Genomic DNA, 26,534 nt, shown 5'->3' on the forward strand with positions numbered 1-26,534 from the left:
TAAAAAAAGAAAGAAAATACACTATTGCCAGTACTGCCAGATTTTGTATTATAAAGTAGCCTAATATGAGCCTATGTACATTGTGATAAACAAAGGATGTATATTGTAATCTCTCCAACAAGCACCTACACATGGATATAGCCAAAAGAGTCAGCAGAATACATAAAATGCAAAACTAGAAAGATACTCAATTAATTAAAAAATTGAGAGTTGGTTTTAGATTGTTAAGTCAGGGCCCAGTGCTTCCTTTACTCTAGGGTTAGAATAGCCCTGTTATTAAGGTATGGCGATTATGGGATCTTGATTAAATATCCAGTGTGTTCAACAGAGAAGTAGGAAAGCATTAATATAGGAACAAAGATCAGAGGGAATGAACAAAAAATAAGGTGGTACTCTTAAACTCAATCATATCAATGATTGTATTAACTCTATACTTCAAATATAAAGCAGGTATTGTCAGTCTTTATCAAAAAGCAAGAACATACTCTATATATGAACAGACTAAAAGAAACAATTTTACAACAAACATACAATTATGAGAAGCATATTTTATGTATCAACAGGTTTAAGAAAGTAGAAGAAAAGATATACCATGAAAACATTAACCATAAGAAATACTGAGTAGTTATATTAATACCAGAAAAAAATCTACTTCAAGACAAGGATAAAAAGGGAAATGCTGTAATAATAAAAAAGAGCAATTTGTTAAAAAGAAATAATCCTAAATGCTAGATACCTAATAAGAGAACTTCAAAATATATGAAGCAAAAACTAGCAGAACTAAGAGAAGAAATAAACAAATATACAATTATAGTTTAATATTTGAATATTCTGCCTCTCAGTAATTGGAAGGGGAAATACACAATAAGTATATACACAATGCAAATAACAAAATCAACCATGTTGATCTAATTGACATTTATAAAACCTACCCTAAAACTGAAAAGCAAACATTCAAATTCACAGGGAATATTCACCAAAATATGCTAGACTATAAAAAGTCTCATTATTTTATTTATTTAAAAAAGGAAAGTTTTATTTATTTTTTGACTTTTCAAAAATCTTTAATAACATCCAAATGGGCTCTCAGTTCCCATTTTCTACTAATAGTCCTTGTACCTAAAGCTCCCACTTTCAGTGAAAGGAGGCTAAAACTCTGATGCAAAAGCTTCACGTTGAGACAGTTCACCCCATGGTCCAGTGTGGGAAGGGAATGGAAGTGGACATTCCTTTCAGGACAGATGGCCAAGGGTAGGAGGCATAGTGGTTCAGCATGGGAGGTAGGTTGCGAAGGGGTGGGGCAAATGGTATCTCCTGAAAGATGGGAATCCCAAACAGGGATCTGGTTCAGCACTGCGGCATCCGATTAGATAGGGGCTGGTGTGGGACCATCAGAGCAGGTTGTCGAGGAAGAGGGGACTCTGCCTTGGGGCTGCTGCCTCTGAGGGCATAACCCCTGCCTTCAGGGTCTCTGACTCCCACAGCGAATCTGGAATCTGAACTTTAATCTCAGTTTTGGTAACAGCTGCAGGAGGGCCTGTGTTGATAGCTGCATTTATACCGTAGCACCTCCGCTAGTTTATCCAGTACAAGAGTGAACTGTAAGTGAAGGTGGCAGCGCTCATCACTTCCACCCACTGCTGGGCACGCCCCTCCAGCCACAGCTTCTTCCTCCAGTGAAGAAAGACCACGCAGCCGCCGGTTATCATAGAACACAGTCCCATGAATATGAAGTACAATACAACCCATGTGCCAGGAAGGCACAGGTCCTCCTTTTGGGAATCCATTAGGTTGAGTCTTGTTACCAGGACTATGGCTCTGGAGAGAATGAACTCACCCACTAATCTGTCCACAAATGGGAGTCTTCGGAAGGCCCAAGCCCCACTGTTCCCTAAAGAAGTCACCGGGTTCTGAGCACTGGGAATTTCAGGGGTGGTGTTTGTGGAGTGGGTCTGAGTTGATGGAAGGAAGAGACTCCATCTGGTGTCATCTCATGAGCATTGTTTCTGCCATCAAATACCAATCCACCACAGAATTGTCTGTTCCCACCTTCTTATGGTGAAGTCACAAAACAGCCCCCAGGAAAGGGCACTCACACCCTCAGGAGTTTATATTATTGTTGGTGGTTGTTAGGGAGCCATTTCTGGATACCTTTTCCAGTGGGCAGTTGGGCAGGGAGCACAGTAAACATTGGGCAGACCTTCCCTCAAGAAGTTTCTGACCAAGTTGTCAGGGAAAAAAACTGTTCAGGGGAACCAAGTAGTCAAAACTTCCTTCTTTGGCTCCTACAATTTCTCTTTTGTTTCTTCAACAAAGGCTGACAAAGTGTTTTCTGAGCATCATCAGGCCCTATGGGAGCTCTTCCCTATGTGTTTCTGCATCTCTTTCCAGCCTCATCTCCTTCCCCATCCTTCATATACCTTTCCCTTCTGGTCATGCCAAAGACCCTGTTTATTTACCTCTGGAGTTTGGCTCATGCTGCTGCTTCACTCAGGAATGCCTCTCTCCACATTTCCACCACTGAACATCTCTCATTTTCTTCCAGGTGGCCAACCACCCCTACTCTGAGGCAAATAGTCCTTCCAATTGATTTCCCAGAACCACATCATCTCCAGTTTGAAGAGACTTGGAGAGCTGTCTAATACAACTCCCATCAGATGTTTGAGTCCTGAGGGCAGAACTTCCCTACTCAGCAACTGGTCCCCCAGGGTTCCCTTGACTTAGGGATTTGCTTACCATTTCCTGAGGCAACTTGCTTCATTTATGACCAGCTCAATTAGAAAGACATTTCCTAATCAAGGTTAGTTCAACCTCCAAGTAGGTTGTACCACTGGTGCTGGCTTGGATCCTTGGCATTCCATCAGTTACTCCCATCTTTATCAGTAGCCTTATCCTTTTAAGAATAGATAGTGCTGAGACCCACGCCAGAGACTGCGCAGGCCTGTTCTCCCCCACCCCACCACAGACAGACCTCGGTGCCCTGCCCCGCAGACCATTGCAGACACCCTTTCTCATTATTTTTAAAAAGTAACATCACTAGCCTCAGAGGAAATAAATTCAAAAACAGTACAAAGAGACATCAGAAAATCACCAAACAATTGGAAATTGTGCAACACGCTTCTAAATTGCCCTTGAGTCAAGGGCAGATTCACAAGTAATGTTTGAAAATATTTATGTTATGATCACCTTGTCAGAGATGGGATGGACTCACAGACACATAGTCAAAATTTGCTTCAGATATTGAGACTAATGACACCACACATGCACCAACAAGGGGGAAGAATTCATTATGCACATAATGAGGGTTTCTGTGGAAAACAAGCGAAGTTCCTAAGCAGGTCCAAAAAATGATTTGAGACATCAGGGAATAAGCTGCTGTGGCTCTGACTGTGATTAGAGAGTGGTCTTAGAGGGAGGGTTCCCACACATGAGTCAGATGTGGGTAGTTTGGACTTCCTACCATTACTGAAGGATGAAGCACCCAGACTTTCTTAGCTCTCCAGATATGGGCAGAAGAGAAAAGGGAATGGTGAGGCTTGAGAAAGCTATCAGAAAAATCAAAAATGAAGACAGATTATTTATTAAAACTCACCCCTGAAGTCTGATGACTAAAATACACCATGCTTCATTTAATTGAACTTGAACTTATTTAACCCATTATGATGTTCTAGGAGCCCTATAGCCTGCAGTCAGTAAAGGAGGTAAAAATTCTGTTGAATGAAAGCCTGTCCAAAATCCAGCATCATATATTTTGAAAAGTGAAATGAGTGCCCCGGTCACTATCAACAGTGTCTGGAACCCTAAAAGGATAAGGAGATCTTGTATTATAACAATAGCATATGTAGAGACATGAATGACCTTGATTTATATTCTGGCTATCTATGAGGCAAGAGTTTCCAAGAGTTATTTACAACAAATGATACAATCTCATTGTTGCTGCCACTGACCAAACACCATTACACTATTGGCAACAGCCCTCAAGAGTCTATAAAAATGTACAGGTGGAGCTAAATGCCACCAGGGCATCCCATGCTGAGAAGACTCTCTAAAATTAGCAGCTATGATTGATCCTTGGGTAACATTCTTGATGAGGGACATCACAGGGAAGGGGTTAAAAAAAAAAAAAAAACTCTCCAGTGAGCCATACTATGTGATGAGGACTGCTGGTGATATATAGGTGGCACAATATACAATATACAAATAGACAATATACAATAGACAAATGCCCTCTGCTGTTTATTCAGTTGGTCCCAAGGAACCACAAGTAGTCAAAGGGTGTGGGAGAGGAGGGGTCACCCTGCAGCATCTGGCAAGGGACTGAGGGCAAGGGAGGCCACCACCTCCTGCACCCTAGAGCCCAGGTTTGGCTGTGTTTTACAGGTAATATTTCATTCAAACAAGCAAGCCTCAGTGGCCGTGCCAAGCTTGCAGAGTGCTGCTTCCATTACCAAAGGCATAATGAACAGCTGAGTACTGGGGGTGATGGCCTCAAAACCATGTCTATCTCCAGAAGGTTCCAGTATACAGCCAGCAAATGCCACTCTGATGGCAAATAATGTGGGGTCAAGGAGAACAGATTTGTGCATCAAAAGCCTATAGACAACTTCTGGCCAATATACTTGGTCTAGAGACCCTAGAAGGCATGATAGGAAGTTACCAAGGCTTCTGGGTTAAGATAGTCTTTGAGTGGGAAGGAGACCACTAATGGGAGGGCATAATATTGTAATCTGGACAGATTCTAGAGCCTTTAGTTGTAGGAGGCTCCATTAAAGACAGACTGGTTTGCAACTAACAGCATAAATTGACTTAAGTAAAATTCATTATCAAAATATAAAAAAATTAAAAATTAGAGCCTCTAAAACTCATATAAAAGATATTTAGTCTGTTTTAATGTGTGTGGGTGCTTAAAGGGCCATTAAGCTATTTCTTGACAGTATCAGGGATGCAGTGGCTCTCCGCTTATCAAATAATTTTCAGTACTTTAACCAAGGCAGCCAGCCCTGTGTTATGTGTGGCATAACAGAGCATTTTTGTAAGCATTACTATATTCTGCATAGGTGTGTCAAATGAATCTCCCTGGAGGAAGATACACTAGTGTGATGTCATATCTGGAGAAATCTGGGTGTGCATAAGATCTTGCAGCAAAGATCTGTGTGAGAACCAGGCTACCTAGACATGCCTTGATAAAGGTGGACACCAGCTAGATACAGGTGCATTGTGACCTGTCAAAGATGAAGGAAAATAGCAGCTCAAGGCTGCTGAAATTGGCATAGAACAAAACATATGAACCAAATCTATAACTGCCAAGTATTATACATTATTGACTGGATGAAATCAATAGTATCATGTAAAATATTGAGAATGAGGATCTTAACAAATAGGATCACACCATTAAAATAATGATAATTGTGAACCCCTTATATTCTTTCCAACTCTGAAGATAGGTAAAGCAAGCAGTTAAGTGGGGACATTATCCCTTCTCTAAATAGGTCTTGTCTAAGAGTATGAATTCTTGAAGGTCTGTTTTAATTTACAATGAGCAATAATAACTAGTTTAATCAGGAGCAGGGAGGGGGATCAAAGGAGTCTCATTTTGTCAAGCCAATTATAAATACAAAAGACATAATTTTAATGTATTACTCGTTGGTCATAGCATGTGCACTGACTATATGGTATTATAGGATAACAAATTCTATGATCATGGGGAATTTAGGCAAAGCAATAGTTCTAATGTTTACGGTAAGACACACCTATTTGTTCTCTATTTTATATCTGGTTATTTTCCTAAGCATTTAGTGTGTACCTTACTAAAATCAGTAAGGTTTCTATATGTAAGGCTAACTTTTTAAATTTTACTGACCTGTAATTTGAACCTTAGCATCAATTAAGGTCATGAAGTACATTTCAACACAGTATCAATTCAGAACCTAAATGGTAGAGATGCAAAAGCCAATCAGTACCTTCTTATCTTTTTGTTATATAAATTATTTTAGCAAATTTTTGGTTTTCAATGGGGCCACATTATGGACCTCTCTTTCAATTTGTTTCTTCTCCCTACACCCAAGTACATTTTTCTTTGGTTTTTTCAGGGTTTTTATTTTGTTTAGTTTAGTGATTACCAGATACCTGCTTATATTTCTAATTTCCTTCTTCCAAAAGACCTCAAGTCAGTATTATTAGGGTTAGAGGCCTTCCCTATGGTAGTGATTGTCTTCTTGGGTCAGCTCAGAATTAAACCCTTGGCTGTGCCATGCACTTGGAGTACCATACATGTTTTTCCCTATAATCCTGAAATATCTGAGATGCAGCCAAAGTGGTGCTTAATAGGAAATGTATGGCTCTAAATGTTTACATTATAAACTTATATAATAGAGCAAATAAAATTTTAAGTCAGTATAATCAATAAGCAAAATTAGAAGTTCTCTTTAAAAATAAAAGGAGCTCTAATTTCATTTTAATACAAAAATTTTGAAGTATAACAGACATCAAATAAACTCACATCTCAAGTGTATGTCTCAATGTCTCAATAGTTTTTATGAAGAACACACTTATGTAACCAGCATATAACATAAGCATAGAAACAGAGCATTACCATAACCCCAAAGCCCTCTGTAAGCCCCCTCTGTAAGCCCCTTCTAATCACTACCTTCCTTCACACAAGATAACTATTATTCTGGCTTCTAGCAACATACTATGGTTTTGTCCATTTTTGAACTTCATATAAATAATCGTATTATATATTTTTCTGTTTGGCTGCTTTTGCTCAAACTGGTAAGATTTATATTGAGTATCGAATAAAGCTAAAGTTTACTTATTTCTAATGTTGTGTAGAATTCTACTAAAGAATGTACCAAAATGTCTCCATCCACTCTATTGTTTACAGGTATTTGCATTATAAGAATACACACAGATGTAGAACAAGACTTCAAAATGGTTTTGCAGTTTTGAGTCTGTATGTATATGTGCTGAATTTTTGTTTAGTGGTGTGAATTCTCAGACTCTCCACAGGGCATTTAAATTTCTGAACATCTCTAAAGTAGAGCATAAATTTTGTAACTAAAGGAAATGAATATGGTTTCTAAATATATGCAAATTCTATCAACCAGCAGTTCCATCACATGAAGGGGGTGGGGCATGCACACACACACACACACACACACACACACACACACACACACACACACAGAAACATACATACACACTACTATGAAAGTGCTTTGAAATGATAAAATGTAAAGAATCTTACCAGAGTTAAATGAGATTATTTCTCTTTTGCAACACACAGTCTGGAACAAATCAGATAAAGGATATTTTATCATCTTTGCCCTCTGAAGTTACTAAAAGAACTCAACAACACCATGTTAAATTAAATAAGCCAGGCACAGAAGGACATACACAATGATCTCACTCATACATGAAATCTAAAAAAGTTTTCCTAATAGAAGCAGAGAGTAGAATGGTGGCTACCAGAAGCTGAGGTAGTTACTGGGAGAAGGAGGTTGGGGAGATGTTGATCAAAAGATGTTTAATTACAGTGAGGATGAATCATTCAAGAGATCTATTGTACAGCATGGTGACTATAGTTATTGATGATATATTATCTTCCTAAAAATATAAAAAGAGTAGATACTGAAGATTCTCATCACACAAAAAGAAATAACTATGTGAGGTAATGCATTTGTTAATTAACTAGACTTAAGCATTACCATGTGTGCATGTGTGTATTTCAAAACACTGTACTGGATAAATACATACAATATAAAAATATTTAAGAAATTCAAGGATCATGAAAGGGAAAAGTAGGGGAGTATTTACATGTAGGAAATCTGCTGGGTCAGGACAGGTATCAAAGAGTTGTCTGTGTGAAGACTTGCAATATCTGAGATACGTGTGTATGAAAGCAGCACTCTGAACCCTAAAACACCAGAACTGAGACTTTCACAAAATGGGAGCTGGAGGTACTTTTAGTATCTTTTAGGCAGTGTCTTAGGTTACCAGAAACTCAAAAAAGAAGGAAGTCTGTGTGCTAAATTCTGGTCTGGAAAACAGATTGGTGGTCAAGGAGGAGGACCAGTGCTGGGCATTGCTCTACATAGAGCCACTGGTTCTGTTCTTTGTTGCAAACTTAGGGAATTATCCTAATTTCCTCAAGAGGAAACTATAAGAACCTTTAAAAGCAAGAGATACTCTTAAAAGAACTGCAAATTTTAAAAAGATAAAGCAACAATATCTTGGTAAACTTCATAACAATAACTCTGATAGGAAAAGGGCTACTCTCTGGCCCCCTACCCGACTAGGGCAGATCAGGGGATGTGGGTCACAAGGTGCTCCAGAGTCAAGGGAAAATGTCAATCCTATCAAGACATTGCTGTCCTGAGAAACCAAGAAGAGAAAAACAAATAGTCACCATCCTCATACAGAAACAAAAAATCAAAAATTCCTCTGTTACTATTATTCATGTGCCCTCAATGGGGTTGCTTTGGCCACTTTGTTTTTGGGGGTAGAGGTCAGTTAAACTTATACTCTGCCTCAGAGTTGCCCAGAAGCTGAAAAAGCCTTATGAGCAGTTTGTCAATTCACACCACTGGAAAGAAATCCAACACACATATACACAGACACAAAAACACATGAATACCATTTCAAGAATAAGAAAGATTCTCTTGAAAACTAAGCTGACTCGATATTTGTGCTAACATCTAGGAAGCTTTTATAATGATGTGTGCCTAACTAAAAAGTGATTAAATCTGGGCCTGAGATCAATTATCCTTCCTTTTGAGGATACTAAGCATTTCACTTTCCCATATATTATCCCCAACACTCTTGTGAGGTCAGTGGGCACTGGTATGTTATCTTCATTCTACACATTGAGAAAGTAAGGAACAGAGCAATTAAGTAGCTTGAATACAGTAATTCAAAAAAATCTGTCGAAGCCAAAAAGTAAAATTCAAGTCTCATGATGTTGTTCATTCTCTTTCCATTATAAAACACTACCCCAAGAGAAAGGATTAAGCAAAAGGCAGTCCCAGGTAGGTCAAAATGCTTCTGCATACTTCACCTCTGGGAGAAGGGATGCACTCACTCTACTGTGAGAGTAATATCTGAAATTATCTCACAATAAAAATTGTCCTTAATCCTCAAGCCCAGGGCCTAGAATAAATTAATTTAAGTTGGAGACAGGAAGGAACACTTACCAATGCAAAAGTTCAATAAAGAGGAAATATAAAGAGTTAGCCCTATGCTCATTTGAGTCAGAAATATAAGTATAAATTTGTTAAGGTGAAATAAGTCATTCCTGTCATATAATACTTGACGCTATCAGCTCTGTCTAAAGAAACTGGCACACACAAGCTCCCTCTGTACCTTAATGTTGTCTCTTTTTTAAGGAGTAGTATAAGGCTCTATCATGAATAGCAATGGAGATACAAACCTGTCTCACTGCTAACATGAAAGGCCCTACAAGATCTGATCTGTCATATCACCAATTCTCCAGTTCATATTAATTTAAGTTTTAACATAGTAAAAACTCTTAAAATCACATTAAATGATCAGAAGTGTGTTACTTCCCAATATAAAACATAACATGTTATTCTAGTAATAGCAGGTAATTGCCATCATAAGATAGAACATTACTATAACTCAATAAAAAATTCTGTAAGGTAATATAATGGTTTAGATATGAGATATCCCCAAAAGGTCATGGAGGAGAAAATGCAAGAATACCTAAGTGAAATAATTGAATTATAAGATCTGTTAACATAATTTGTGGATTAGTCCACTTGAATGGATTAACTGGATGGTAACTGTGGGTATGGTTGAAGGTAGTAGGTCACTGGGGGCATGATTGTGGGGTTTATATCCTTGTCCCTGGTGCCTCACTCTCTTTCTCTGTGCTTCCTGGCTGTCATGAACTGAGTAGCTTTACTCCACCATGCCTTTCCACCATGATGTTCTGTCTCATTGTGGGCCCAGAGCAGTGTGGAATCAGCCAACCATTGACAGAACCTCTGATACTGTGAACCAAAATAAACTCTTCCTCCTCTAAGTTGTTCTTGCCAGGTCTTTTGATCACACAGATGAAAATCTGACTAAAACAGGCAATATGAATACTAAAGGATAAATATTCTCACTTACGTAATTTTCTTAGTGCATTCAAACACATACATACCCTAATTCAATTTACTCCCTCATGCTTAGAAAGGTACCAATAATGTATCTTCTGAAGTTCTTGGAGGAAAATCACCTTTCCTGTTCTCATATGAAACTTTGTCCTCAAACGAGATTGACTTAAAGTCAGAGGTACATTCACCAAAAAAAGGAAGGAAGGAAGGGAGGGAAAGAAAATATAAACTGCTGCTAGAGAGTGGATTAACTGCAGTAGTATGAACCAATCCCACAACATCGTGTGATACTGTTACAATAGCTCCAGTTTGATTATTTTTCATTGGGATATATATAAGTGGATGGACAGTAATGTTGAATAGTTTCATAAGTCATTAGATTGGATCTATCTAATGGAATTATCTGTAATGATATAGTGTTCTATACGTATACCATCCAATATAGTAGCCATTGGCACCTGAGTTGTAGTTAGTATGACTGAGGAACTGAATTTTCATTTTAATTAATTTAAATTTAAATGTCTACATGTGGCTAATGTTTAGCATACTGAATAGCACCGCTACAGATACTTAAATCTTTTACAGGGTTAAATGATCATGCATGTATCCCCTATACCATAATTCACAACTGGCAATGGATGAGCAAAAATTTGGCTGACAAATGAGTATGGTTTGGAGCTGATAGGATTTTTGCTTTTAAACTAAATTAAATACTTATAGACTGGGTATTCCCCAGTTAGCCACTATATCTAACATTTTCTGGTTCTCTCTCTCTCTCTCTCTCTCTCTCACACACACACACACACACACTCTCACATACATATACACACAAACATTTGAGTTTTCTACTGCTACAAAATGTGGTGCTATTATAATTATATATGTCAGATTTCTTTTCACAAAACATCACTTTACGAAAACTTCAAGTGATGTTTCTTTTTAAAATAATAACATCTACTAATATCTATATCCCTCTATGGAGCACTTGTTATGGGTTAAGAATCATTCTAAGTTCTTCACATGTATTAATTAAATCTTAATAATCTTTATATAAGATAGGTACTATTATTATATACTATTATCTTTACTTTTCAAATAAAGAAATTGAGAGAGAGGATTAATTTGCCAAATTATTGCTAATAAATGACATAGCCAAAACATTTTAAAACTTTCTTTAGAGCAGTTTCAGGTTCATAGCAAACTTGAAAAGGTGGCACCAAGATCTCCCATATACTAACTGCCACCCATACATACACAGACTCTCCCATTGTCAACATCCCCTACCAGAGTGGTACAGTCACTGCATAAAGAACCTACATTAACACTCGTTATCATTCAAAGTACATAGTTTATCTTAGGATGCACAGCCACGACTGTATATCCTATGGACTATAAGGATAGGTATCCACCATTACAGTATTTGTCTCAGTCCATCTGGCTTCTATAACAAAATACTTCAAGTCTAGCTAATCAATTCTTTCTTTCATCAATGTTGTCTTTGGTGTTGTATTAAAAAAAACGTCATTTCCAAACAAAATTATCTAGATTTCTTCCCATTATCTTTTAGTTTTACAGTTTTGTGTTTAACACTGAGGTTTGTGATCCATTTTAAATTTATTTTGTGAAGGCGGCAATGTCGGTGTCTAGATTTATTCTTTGAACTTGGATATTGTGTTATTCTACCACTATTTTTAAAAGACTATTTTTTATATTTCCTTTGCTCTTTTGCCAAAGATCATCTGTTGCCTACATTTATGTGGATCTATTTCTAAGTTCTTTATTCTGTTCCACTGATCTACTTATCTAATATTTCAGCAATCACACTGTCTTGATTATTGCAACTTTATAGTAAATCTTGAAATTACTAGCAGTCCTTCAACTTTGTTCTTCTTCAATATCATGTTAGCTGTTCTAATTTTTTTTTGCCTCTCAATATAAGCTTTAGAATCAATTTTACAGTACGTACAAAATAAACTATTAGGATTTTGTTTGAGATTACATTGAATATATTGACAATATTGAGTCATCCTATCTATTAGCATGGAATAACCTTCCACTTATTTAGTTCCTTGATTTTTTTCACTGTTTTGTAGTTTTCCTTATATACAGATATCTATATTTCATTAGACTTATGGATAATTATTACATTTTGTGATGTATTATGGTTTAGATCTGGAATGTCCCCCAAGGTCTCATGTGTTGAAGGCTTGGTCCTCAATGCAGCAATGCCCCAGGGGTAGGGTATTGAGGCAATGATCATATCATGAGGGTTCTAACCTCATCAATGGATTAATTATTTGAATGGATAAATGAAGTGTGGTGGAAACATGGGAATTAAGGCCTATACAGAGGAAGTAGATCGCTTGGGCATGCCCTAGAATGGCTTATCTTCTTCCCAGCAATATCTACCACCCTGTTCCCCTTCTCAGCTTTATGGCTGCCATGAGCTGAGCAACTTTCCTTTGCCATGTCCTTATGCCATGATGTTCTGCCTCATCTCAGGCCCACAGCAATGATCCATCCAACCATGGACTAAAACCTCTGGAACCATAAGCCAAAATAAATCTTTCCTCCTCTAAGTTGTTTTCCTCAGTTATCTGTCACAGCAACAAAAAGTTGACTAGCACAGAATGTCAGTGTAAATGGTATTGTGATTTTACTCTATCATTATACTTGTTCATTGATGGTATGCAGAAAAGCAGTTGACTTTTGTATATAAATTTTGTATTTTGCAACATTCCTAATATTGTGTGTGTCACGTCTTTTAGATTTTATACATATACGATCATGTCATCTGTGAACAGTTTTATTTCTTCCTTCCCAATCAATCTACTTTTAATTTCCTTTTCTTATATCATTTAATTTTTTAGGATTCCCAATAAAATGCTGGAATAAAATGAATGGTGAGAGGAATAAAGCCTCTCTCCTTTGACCTAAATTTTAGACAGGCTCCTCCTCAATCCTTTCTGCCTAGACTTGACCTTGGGTTTCCTTCTCTCTCCTTGCAGAATCTGCTTTGAACCAGAATCCTCCTAAATCTGTTTAGTGAAAATACCCCACACGTGTTATCTGACCACCCTTGATATCACCCTGGCCTGCCTGTAGCAATAACTCTATGTAGTCAATTTAGGCAGAAACCCTTATCCTTGATATTTCTTCTTAGTAACTATCCACCCACTAATCCCCACTCTGCTCCATGATTACAAATTTCCAATTGTCCCTGTCTGAACTGAATCTAATCTCTCTCCTTCATTGCAAGGCCCCATTGCAGTCATCACTGTATCTACTGTCATGATCATTCTGGAATAAAATTGACCTATTATTTTTAGCAAGAGTTTAAATTTTTTTCTTTAAGAGGTGATATCTTTTCCTTGTTCCTAATTTTAGTATGAAAATTTCTAGTTTCTTACCATTAAGTATTATCTTAGGTAGGATTTTTTGTTGATTTTTTAAGATATTTTTTAAGTCAACTTTTTCATTGCTGTGACCAAAAGGCCTGACAAGAACAATTTGGAGGAGGAAAACTTTATTTGGGGCTCACAGTTTCAGAGGTCTCTGACCATACACAAATGACTTCATTGCTCTATGCCCACAATGAGGCAGAACATCATGGTGAAGGTTGTGGCAGAGGGAAGCAGTTCAGGAAATGAAAATCAGGAAGCACACAGAGAGAATTCTACTCAACAAGGACAAAATATAAGCCAAAAGGCATATATTTTGCCACAGTGAATGCCTACTCCAGTCAAGAGTTACCACCCACCTAATCCATTCAAGTGGATTTAATACACTGATTGAGTTAAAGTTCTCATAACCCAATCATTTTCCCTCTGAATGTTCTTGTACTGTCACACACATGAGTTTTGGGGGAACACTTTTCATATCTAAGTCATAACAGATATTCTGTGTCAAATTAAGGAAGTTGCCCTCCATTACTAGTTTTCAGTTTTTTTTTTTTTTATAAACACTAGGTGTTGAGTTTTGTCAAATGCCTTTTTCTATCTATTGCTATGATCATATGATTTTTAATCTATTAATGTGATATACTTATTTTTGAATACCAAATCAGCTTTCCATAACTGAACTAAATCCCACTTGGTCATGGTAATATAATACTTTTATGCACTGTTGGATTCAATCTCATAATGCTGCATTTTGTTAAGAACTTCTGTATCTATATTCATGAGAGATACTACTGTGCAGTTTTGTTTTCTTATAATATCTTTGTCTAGTTTGAGTACTGGAGTGATGCTGACCTCATAGAAGGAGTTAAGAAGTATTACCTCTGCTTTATCTTCTGAAGAAGACTGCAGAGAATTGGTATAAGTCCTTCTTTAAGGTTTGGTGAGATTCACCAGTGAACCCATCTGAGCCTGGTACTTTTTGATTTGGAAGGTTACTGTATTAGGATTCTCTATTAAGATATTCTCATATTCATTCTCATTCTCTCTCTCTCTCTCTCTCTCTCTCTCTCTCTCTCTCTCTCTCTCTCTCTCTCTCTCCCCTTTATCCTCTCTCTTTCCCTCCCTCTCTCCCTACATAGACAGAATGTTATTATGAGAAACTGGTTTCCTTGATTACAGAGGCTGAGAAGTCCTGTTATTTGACATCAATAAGCTGGAGACCTGGAAAATCTGGTGTTATAATTCAGTCCTTGTCCAAAGGCTTAAAAACCAGGAAATCTGATTAGAATTGGAACCCAGTACAAGGACATAAGATAAGATATTCCAAGATGTTCTAGCTCAAGCAACGAGAGAGGAAAAGAAAGTAAGGAAAAAAAAAATTAAGAGTGAATTCCCCCTTACTGCACTTTTGTTCTACTGAAGCCCTCAACTGCTTGGATGATGCCCATCCACACTCAGAAGGGAAGGAAGTTTACTTTACTGAATCTACTGATCTGGAAAAATCATCATAGACGTATCCAGAAAAACCATTTAATCTGGGGACTTACATGCCATTCAAGTTAACAAAGAAAATTAACCACCACAGTTATTAATTATTGAATCAATTTTAATAGACAACTTATTCAGATTGTCTATCTCTTCTTGTGTTGAATTTTGGCAGGTTGTTTCTTTCAAGGACTTGATGCATTTCATCTAAGCTATCAAATGTGTGCATATAGAGTTGTTCACAATAATACTTTGTCAAATTTTGAATATAAGCCAGGGTCCATGCACCTTCTTAACCACAATGCTCCTACTCAGGCTAATTTATTTTGCCTAGTCATCACTTATTTCACAAGCAAAATATTTTAAACATAATTTTCTTAACAAAATTAGTCTCCACTTTACCCTTGTTAGGAGGAAGATATGTAGTTTCTACATTGAAATAGTAGCCAACTGCCCACAGAGAAGTTCAGTGGAAAGTTTCTGGTCTAGAAACTAAATTAAAGGAATACTTAACTGGTTTAGTTACCAGTTTGAGCCTGGGTAATAGAACCAGCATTCCCTCCTTACCTCCAAGAAGGAACATCACTCTACAAATAATCTAGCACATTTTCTACTTTGGCCAAATAAGTTAGATTTATAACCACTGAACAACCTTCCTCCTAAAATAAAAAATGCTAAATACATAAATGCTAAATACAAAAGTGGAAATTTAGAAGAAAAAGGAAATCCTAAACGTTAACACTGCTTATTCTGTGTGTCACTTACAAATCATCTTTTTTCTGGTATTTCTCAGGATCACATATGCTGATTCCAACTTCTCTGTAGTATTTCACAGAAGGTGGGGAAAAAAATCAAACTCTCACTAAACAAGAGGTTAAGATTCACAGTTAACCCTGCCAATAATAAATGATGTTATTATTCTTTTTATAAAAGAAGAAGGGAAAGATATGAAAGCTAACAAATGTGGCAATGAACCAGAATCTATAAGCCACTATTATATAACTGTGCCCACCATTCAAGTTGTGGAGGGAAGTGAGGAAGATGAAGGCATATTTGGGCACTACAATTTGTAGTTTAATTTTGACCTTTTCTTACTGTAGTACTCAGAGATGACTTATATGAAGACTATGTCCAGGAATCTTGTAGTCATGCTTTTCATTAGTCTTCAACTTTCTTTAGTCAGAGGGAAAAAAAAAAGGACGATGTTATAAGCAGCAAGATGAAGAAAACTATTACAAAGGGGTGTAGGTGCATTTACCATAGTAACTTTGAGAAATAAACTTTTGATCACTATCACTGCTTCTGCCTCTGAAGTGAACTCAAAAATGAGATCACTAGACTTAACTGAAGTGAGTAAAAGGCTGAGATAAGGACAAGGCCAGCCTGTGACATGAAGGATTAATAAGTGTACTTTATAATAGATGTTCTTCAACATTTAATTATCACTAAAGGCTTTATTATAATAATAAAATGAAACAGATGTGTAGATGAACAGAGAAGAGACATTTATTCAGGACGAGTTTTGTCCTTGCATTGAGTTAAGCATTGTGGAGAACACAAAAGCAGCAAATGAGATTCTCTACATTAATAGAAAGCATCATCTCATTTCATAAACTCCAAAGTACTAACTCTCTCCTTCCTGCTGGCATAAATTTTACTTCTGCTGAATTCTACGGACTCAGATGAACCCACAAAATATTTGTAGGACAGCAAAGGCTGTTCTAATACTTACAACTGAGCACACCACATTTCACTAGATGATAAAGAATGCATCTTGGAGGTCCTGTCTGAATTAGGCAAGGAGTGCAAATAGGTTACCTACCCTCCAATACGAATGCAAGATTTTTCTTTAAACAGGGAGTCAATTATGATGTTCCCTACCATAAATTGTGAGGCACAAGTCTTTGCTTAGAGAAGATACAAGCACTTAAGAGGCTGATTAAGATTATATATGCTGCTGAACATCAGAAAAGTTAGAATGACATGGGCTGGCTCACAAGGGAAAGACTGCAGTCTCTTGCAGGAGACCTGGAAAAATGAAAAATAATTAAATGGCAAGGAAATAGATTCATACTCCAGACAGAGGAGCCAGAGATGAATTCTGCACAGATAAATTACTAAAGAGTTGTCAAGAGTTATTCATGATGCAACAATAGATGAGTGATAACATCCAAGAACAAAGCGACCCAACAAATGTAGCTACCAAAGCCACTCTCAAGCTGGTTGTCAGTGCTGAATTCACAGGACAGCTACTCCTATGACGTGAGAGGTTTCTCTCAAAGAAAACAAATGGAAAATAGGTGGTGTCGATTTTTGGAGAGGATGGTCTGAGAATCCTTGATTAGACAGACGAAACAGCTGTGTGTGTCTATTTGCCCCTGTACACATGCACATATGTGTATGCACCTGCAGTTAACTAATGTTGCGGTTGTTTTAAAGAAGTGACAATCTGTAGAATAAAAAGGTTAGATACAGATAATATAGCTGAGTTCTTAGTTAAGCTCCTTAAAGGATCATTCTAATATTTAGAACACTAAAAATGTTCTATTATCTGGCCCATTATTTCCATTTCCAAAGAATCTTTCCCAATAAAACTCTCAAATATGCCAAGATTTACAAAGAAATATGTGTATTACAACATTATTTAAAATGATGGTACTTTTAAGACAACCTAGATGTCTGGCAATAGAAAAATGATTCATCAACAAACTATTATGTAGCTATAAAGCTTTTGAAAAACATTAGGGAAAAGGGAAAGTGATCATGTTATAATATTAGGTTGTACAAAGCAGAATATAAAATTCTATAAAGGTATTATATCAAATAGGTATGTGTGAAATATATACTGAATAGGTATGCAATGAAACAAATATACAATAAAAAGGAACAATATTTATTTCTCCTAAGTACAAAGTATTTTTCAGACAATTTAAGGGTGGGAAGACAGAAAAGTAGAAAAAGAAAATAAAAATTACCTGAAATGCTACTCAGAGATGAAGACTAACGATGTAAATATCTTATTGTAGTACTCCTATAATCACATAGTAAAACTACACATCTGGTCTTTGGCAGGGATTTTGTTTTTTTGTTTTTTTTTTTTTAGAAAACCTACCAAAATTATTGTGAGAACACTTAGCTGCATAAAAATGTGGGTTCTTTCATTTCTATAGCTCATTTAGTCATCCTTATTAGGAGCCCCATCCTAGTGGGTAGTGGGAAAACAAGACTTGCTAATCAGCAATGTTTCATTCTTTTGCAATATAAACAACCCTCTATTTAAGTATTCATCTGTCCAAAATCTAACTTGCCAAAAGAGCTGGCCTAAAGATTTCCCTTGGGATGACTCAATCAGCATCTTTAGGACAGTCTCTCAGAGTTCTACTCCAATCTCTGCCCTTATCTAGGAAGACAAAAAGAGATAATATGCAAGAGTATTCACTAGAATATTCTGGTGAGGCAGAGAAGAGGGCCTTTATCTAGCTGTTGTCCTTAGATATCATCTTTATTGTCAGGTACAGAGTGGCCCTCTTCCTTGGACTGGTTCCTGCTGAGATGGAACTGGACCTGAGTGTTTTTGTACAGAAACACTGGCACTCACTTTTTGAGGCCTGGGTTCTTAGACAGTTGGCACTACTCATGAAGGCGCTACACAACTCTCTCTACCCAACACTAGGCAAATGCAGATCTACAGACTCATATATCATCACCAAACTCATTTCTCAAAACTCAAGACATTGTACCAAATACAAAGGGGCAATGGTACAGAAAGAAAAGTCTCAAAATTAACGCATTAATTACATAACAAAGAAGTTAGAAATTGAATAGGAAAATAAACTTCAAAAGCATAAAAGAAAGAGAATTTTAAAATGATTCTCATGTTCCTGGTTAGAGGTAAGTATGAGATCCAGTGGACGCTAAGGAAAAGAAGTGAGTTCAGACAATAATAGGGTACAATGTTTGCAGTCAAATCAAAATACAAATGACTCAAAGATTGCCTCACATTGTTACCATGCACTAGCAATTCTAAATAATGTCAATGATAAATACCTCTCTGAAAATAATGTGTTGATCTAAGTTTAAAATAATCGCCATGGTTAATGTTAAGTTTCAGTAATATGTATATAAATGTTGAATTAGTTTTTTTTTTTTTTTTTTTGTACAAGGGATTGAACTGAGGTACGCTTAACCACTGAGCCACGTCTCGAGCCCTACCCAATTTTTTCGTATTTAGAGTAAGAGTCTCACTAAGTTGATTAGGGCCTTACTAAGCTGCTGAGATAGGCTTTGAACTTGCAATCCTCCTGCCTCAGTCTCCCAAGCCACTGGGAGTACAGGCATGTGCCACCGTCCCTGACTGAATTATTTATCTTTCAGTAAACATTAAATACCTCATGACAGTTATTCTAGAAAGATCACTAAACATATGGAATTGCACATATGAAGTTCTATGGCTTGGTCTCTGAAACATGTTTGTTGGAAAGGATTGAAACTGACTTCAGGTGAAGTTTCTTCCTATCTCCAGTCCACAAATATCTCCAACTACACATTATTATACTTAAAAAGTAGATTCTAAATGAATAATGAAAGAAACACATCTTGAATTATTTCAATTCTATTCTACCTGTAAATAATTCTCTGAACCTCACAGAGTGCACTCTTTTGGAAATGTATCTTCAATTGTCTCCCTACACCCTGGCCCCAGCAATCTTTTTTTTTTTTTCTTTCAATTATTACATATCAGTATAACTACATTATTACAATTTATAAGTTTTTCTTTTTTGTATTGTAATCTTCACATATTTCTTTACTAGCATGATTATATTTCAATAAAAGTTCTTTTTGGACATTATTTCATTTCATAATTAATTCTGAATATAATTTTCATATAGAAAAGGAGGGTGGTTGTCAAGATTCTGCATAGGTGGCTGGTGATCATTTACTAAAATAAGAACTATAAATGGAAAAGATATTTGAGGGGAGATAGCTTGGGGCTCAATACTAAACCCTGAATTTGAATGTTCTATAGGGACAGGCAGATGAGAATGCCCAGAAAATAGCCAGAAATACAGGTAAAGAACAAAATCTATAAGTCACAAACAAACAAGTTGGTTACCGAGGTCAGGAAGCTGAACAGGAGATCATTCAAGTAAAAGACAACAGTAGAAGAATTCTGTGGGTACACTCATATGAGGGAGGCAAAGGAAAGAGAACTAGGGAAAGAAAATGAGGAATGAATGACTGGAGGGATGAGATAAGTCCTGGGAAAGGGAGAAATAAGAAAGGAAAAAAGGTAATCACATGCATTAAAAGTGATAGAATCAACTTGTATTTTTGAGTCAATTTACGATGAAACTTGCATGCCAACCACACTGCAATTAGCAACCAGGAGATCTTTGGTGGTCTTTACAAAAAACAGTTCCAAAAGAGTTGCAGACCTGGCCATGCTGCTGACACTTTGAAGAATGTTGCAGAATTCAAGTCCACATTGCACCTGTGAGCCACAGTGAGAAATCCTGAACAACACTCATCAGGATTATCTGAAGCACTTATTTAAGATGCTGAATTGAGGACACTATCAGACACTCTAGACTTCACTAAGATTCCTCGGTAAGGAGGTAAAACTCATGTATCTTTAATAAGCTCCCCAGATAATTATTATGAATGCTAAAATTTGAGGACCACTGTACTATGTGCTCTCCAAGGTCCATTCTACCTCTGACATTCTGTACTTTCACAGATTTTCTCTCTCTGAAAATAAGATGTAAAAATAATGGTCACTAAAATCCACCCAGAAGCCAGAAATTACTTAATAAACATTAAATAATCTGAAAGACTTGGGAGAGAAATACTTGTTATTTACATATTCATCAATTATTTCAATCATGTGAACCTTCATTCTGATGAGGGATGAGATGCTATAAAGCCTGAGGAAAATTACATTAGTAGGTAGCTGGGAGACTTACGGAGATGGGGCCATGGGACAAGTAAACTGTATAAAACAAAAATAGAAAGAAAAAGTTGTGTTTGGTGGTACTGAGGTGCTGAAAAGAAGTCATGGAACCTAAAAGTACTAACTTGCAATTATAAGACATTCAAAAAACAGCCAGTTATTGTCCTTCTTTTGGCTAGAGGAAAAAGACATAATTTTATTTACCCAAATACAGAAACAGAGAGTCAATGTTTTTTTATCTACAGAGAGACAGAATCAATGGCTTTTTTCCTTAGGGAGGCTACAATTTTAATTACTATCCTCTAACTGATATTGACTTTAATTAACTGGTGACAGTCATATGACTGGACCTCTCTGCCAAACTTCATGGGTGAGATGCACAGTAAGCTCTGTCTTGCAGGGAAATATTTTGTTTTCAGTGGTCTCTCTTTAGGTGATGTATTTTAGGTCTCAGAATATTGGAGCCAGAAAGATCCCTGCAAGGCTATCTTGTTCTATCTTCCATATCCTGTTTTCTAGAATCATTACGATATTTCCTAAATGCCAACTCCCACAGTCCATGTGTCCATTTCACTTGAGTTCTTCCAGTTGTGCCCTCTTGACTCATATGTAGTGTTCTATGCATGGGATTGCCTTGGAAAAGATGGTCTTGGGTATCATTACAAACTAGGTTTGCATATTTGCCTTGCAAGTATTTTAATAAAAGAACTAGTGTTACGGCTTAGATACTAGGTGTCCCTAAAAAACTCATGTGTGAGACAATGCAAGAAGGTTTAGAGGTGAAATGATTGGGTTATGAAAGTCTTAACCCAATCAGTGAATTAATTCCCTGATGGGATTAACTGAGTGGTAGCTAAAGGTGAGTAGGGTGTGACAGGAGGAGGTGTCCCCGGGGCATGCCTTTGGGGAATACATTTTGTATGTGGAGAACAGAGTCTCTCTCTGCTTTCTGATGATCATGTGAGCCTCTTCCCTCCACTACACTCTGCCATGACGTTCTGCCTCCCTCGAGCCAGCTGTCCAGCTGTCCACAGACTGAAACCTCTGAAACTGTGAGCCCCCAAATAAACTTTTCCGCCTCTACAATTGTTCTGGTCAGGTCTTTGAGGCACCGCAGCAAAACAGCTAACTAAAACAGCTACTAACAAAAAGAAATCAAAAAAGTTGGAAGGGTCATATCTTTACATGTGTACTAATCACCATGTTTCATAGACAGTTAACATCCATGCAGGTAGAGAGTGCAAGTGAGGGGATAAGCTGAAGAATAAGCAGATTTAAAGAGTGCAGGAAGCGGCTCAGGACTGAAGACTTCTCACTAGTGTGTCACAGGTTGAGAAACAGGTCTGGAAACATGAGCTTAAAGTACACACTTTACAATAGACACTCAAATTACTTAAAGAATGGGGAAACAGGGAGGGAGAGAGGAAATGTATACAGAATGAAAAGAAGACATGTTATACTTTTAACTATGAATGAGGTCTTTTTCTAAATTCGGAGCACATGGGCTATCACATAAGTAATAAAGCCAATATAAACCAATTGCTGTAAAATAGAAATAAAACTACCTATTTTATCTTCAAGAAAGAGCACTATTTAATTATCCCACTCAAAGAAAAATCTTATCCATCTTTAAGGACTTATAGCCAAGAGCATGACACAAACTCATTATTCTTATTAGGAAAAGATTTCCTAATAAAATAAAATATCAAAACTATCACACTAGAATTCAAAGTCAATATATATTTTGTTCTCAAAATCCCATAGTTCATAACTATCCTCAGAATGCAGTAACAATAGCTTATGGTTAAGACAGGCAATCAAATGTCCCTTGGTATTTTTTTCTGACAAATAAACCCAGTGAGTCAGACCTTTTCCCATTTTAGTTTTTACCACTTCCTTGTACTCCATGTACCTCCTTCTGAGACACTGTGAACCCTGCCAAGAGCTGAGACCATTCAAAGGCTAGGCTACCAGATTTTAGATTGAGATCCATTCAAAGGCTAGGCTACCAGATTTTAGATTGAGATCCTGAATCTTTTCCCTAGATGAGTGATCATTTGAAAATCTATTGAAACGCACAGATTTATCATCTTCGGAGAAAAGTGCACATGTAAATCTATCTTAGAATATAGTTTTAGGAAGCACAGATACTTCCCAAATTGGAAAGCTGCAACTTAAATGAATCGGTGTTATCTTCTAAGAGTTCACACTCAGGTTCTAGCCTGGGTCATATTAAGGCACCCCAAAGAGATTTGGTGAGGCTCCCTTTGTTAGCTAAATTTGAGAGCTTAAAATGAGTATAAAATAATAATAAGAAGGAAAGAGGGGGGAAATAAAATTATTTCTTGAGCATCTGTGTCAAAAATATTAAAGAAAAGAGCTCTTCTCTCCCCTAATCACCACTTCAGTACTTCTTTTTTGGCTAAAAAATGAATCAAGGTTAATGATCCTAGTAATTTTATACCACACATGGCTGAGAAAAAACTTTCTTATAGAAGTGACTACAATTTTGAGAAAAAATAGTTCTCAATTATCAGAGATCATAAATAAATATGGTGTAGTTATCTTCTAAATGTAATAAGTCTATGTTGGTTGCATTGAAAATCCAAATTTTTACTAAATAGACTGAACAGGCTGAAAAGATACATCAAAATTTTAGCAGTTGTGGTCTCTGTGCTAAACATTAAGGGTAATTTTTATTTTCTTCTTTGTGTCTTTCCAGCTCTTCTAAAATTCCTAAAAAAAGTTTGGATCAAGGATGCATCTACCAAAACATAGTTACTGCATAGCAATAGAAGTGTATTTGAAAATGAAAGAAAGATGAGCAAAGACCAATGTGTTTTATATGCAGCAGCTGGGTGGCTGAAGTCTGCGGTGGAGTAGTTTTTATGGTCGAGAAAAGACTCAAAGAGAAGATTAAGGAGAAAAAAATAGTAAAAAGAATTGCACGGATAAAACCAGAGCAGTACTAAATCATAGAAATTAGTATGATACAAATATAATCAAAACCCATCACAGGATGTGGTGGGCAAAACCCGGGGCCCAGGGTTACGCCATGTGCATCTAAAGATGGCGACTGGTAGAGAGCAAACGGCATCCTGATTATGCCTGGAGAACAGCAGGAAGCGTTTACAATTGGCTGCATGATAATCAGTTCAGCTGCCTAGTGCGTGGACAGATATACTTTACATGTATGCTTGAGCGAGTGATCGCTTGACCTTTAACAGAATTGGATGGACATATCTGGTTACAATTGCTTATGCATGAGACTGCTTATATATTGAGGGTGTTATCTGAATAAAGCGGAAGCTCCTTCATGAACCTCTGAAGTGTACATGTCTTTCATCCTGCTGGTGGGGCCGTAAGAGCGAAAAGTGGCTGCGGAGCCGCTTGTAGCAGCCGGGCAAAGAAGCCGCGGTTTTCTGTAACAGGACACAAAAATACTGTTTCCTTTTCTATACAAAATGCATCAAAGTAATAAATACAAAACCAATACCAGGTACATACCCACTTGGCAAATTTTACCTGGCCACATGCCCACTAGCTGTCATGCTCAGGATTCCTCAGAGTTTTCATCGAGTGATCGCTCCTTGCTGACTCTGCTGCATTCCTAGCACCACTCCCTTTAATCATGGAGGCCCTCTTCCACCCATCCTGTTGGTGGACTCACTCCCATTCCATCAATCTGGGCAGCAGCCACACCAGACGACTCTTCCATTGCCTAATCATGCATGGTCCAACAGTGGGGTGATAGAGTTTGCTTCCCATCAGATGGTCCACTGTCTGCCAGAGGACGCTGTGAGTGACCACTGGTCTGGCCATTGTATTTAATATTAAAGCATGCTGCAAAAATTCAACATCTCTAGTAATAAGAGAAATGCGAATCAAAACTACCCTAAGATTCCATCTCACCCCAATTAGAATGGCGATTATCAAGAACACAAGCAACAATAGGTGTTGGCAAGGATGTGGGGAAAAAGGTAGACTTACACATTGCTGGTGGGGCTGCAAATTAGTGCAGCCACTCTGGAAAGCAGTGTGCAGATTCCTTAGAAAACTTGGAATGGAACCACCATTTGACCCAGCTATCCCACTCCTTGGCCTATACCCAAAGAACTTAAAATCAGCATACTACAGAGATATAGCCACATCACTGTTCATAGCTGCTCAATACACAATAGCCAGATTGTGGAACCAAACTAGATGTCCTTCAATTGATGAATGGATAAAGAAACTGTGGCATATATATATATACATATATATATGTGTGTATATATATATATATGTATGTGTATATATATATATACAATGGAATATTACTCAGCCATAAAGAAGAATAAAATTATGGCATTTGCAGGCAAATGGATGAAATTGGAGAATATCATGCTAAGTGAGATAAGCCAATCTCAAAAAACCAAAGGACGAATGATCTCACTGATAAGCGGATTATGACACATAATGGGGGATGGGAGGGGGGCAAGAATGGAGGAATAAAGGGAAAAGAGGGGTGGGAGGGGTGGTGGGGAAGGGGAAAAAAATAACAGAATGAGTCAAAAACTATTACCCTATGTAAATGTACGATTACACAAATGGTATGCCTATACTTCATGTACAAACAGAGAAACAAAATGTATCCCATTTGTTTACAATTAAAAAAAATAAAAAAATAAACTTATACTGATCATGATTCAGAGGGATTTTTAAAAGAGCACATAAATATAATCTTTAGAAATGAACTGAAAAAAAATTGTATCTCACACATGTCTTCAACATTAGTTCAATATAAGGGCAGTTCAGGTAAAACAAGGTGACACATCACTAAACCATCAGTCCTACCAGTGATCTTTGGGCTGAAGTTCTTCTTTGGAAGCAGAAGAAGTGGTGTTCTCAACTGCTGCCACGTGAAGGTGCTAAGGAGGACTCCTGTCCTGAGCAAAGGCAGTTAAGTTGGTTTTTGGAAGAAAGTGATCATCAAAATCAATGTTCTTCATTCTTCTCTTCCATTCAAATTACTCTTAAATTTTCATTTGTTTTTGAATTGTAATTGACAAATAGTCACTTTATACATTTATGGGATATTCTGTGATGTTTTGACATATGCACACAGTAAGAAATGATTAAAACAAATATCTCCTCACACACTTATCTATTTGGAGTGAAACATCTGAAATTAAGTCTTTGCAAATCTGAATATTCAATACATTATTACTAATTAGTTCTCAGAGTGCTCAATAGGTCTCAAAAATTCTTCCACCTGACTAATTCAAACTTTGTACCTTTTGGCCACTGTCTTCCCTATATTCTCTATGTTGGTGCATGAAACCATATGTTTGGTTTAATGATTATGTGTTATAAATAGTTATATACAACTTGAATAATTATAATATGTTGTATATAAAAACATGTGTGTACATACTATAAATTAAATGACCATTTATAGCAAAATTAAAAAGTCACTGATCACAGTATGATCTGGTTACCTTTCTCGAGTCTTTCTGTACATTCTCTAGGAAGACTTAAATACAACTTAATAAGAATCTGCTGTTTCAGTACATTGACTCTCTAACACAAACTACTGCA

At 36.9% G+C, this 26,534-nt stretch overlaps 1 protein-coding gene and 1 pseudogene across 4 annotated transcripts in view; both read right to left on the reverse strand.

Moving 5' to 3' along the window:
• Window positions 1–26,534, reverse strand: part of IGSF11 (immunoglobulin superfamily member 11) — a 153,187-nt gene that overhangs the window by 60,375 nt on the left and 66,278 nt on the right. The gene's annotated exons all lie outside the window — the stretch shown is intronic.
• Window positions 810–10,304, reverse strand: LOC306670612 (testis-expressed protein 38-like; annotated as a pseudogene). Its single transcript has one exon. The product of its transcript is annotated as a testis-expressed protein 38-like (transcript).

Source organism: Sciurus vulgaris, assembly GCF_902686455.1.
Source record: "Sciurus vulgaris genome assembly, chromosome: 10".
NCBI classification, from domain to species: Eukaryota; Metazoa; Chordata; class Mammalia; order Rodentia; family Sciuridae; genus Sciurus; species Sciurus vulgaris.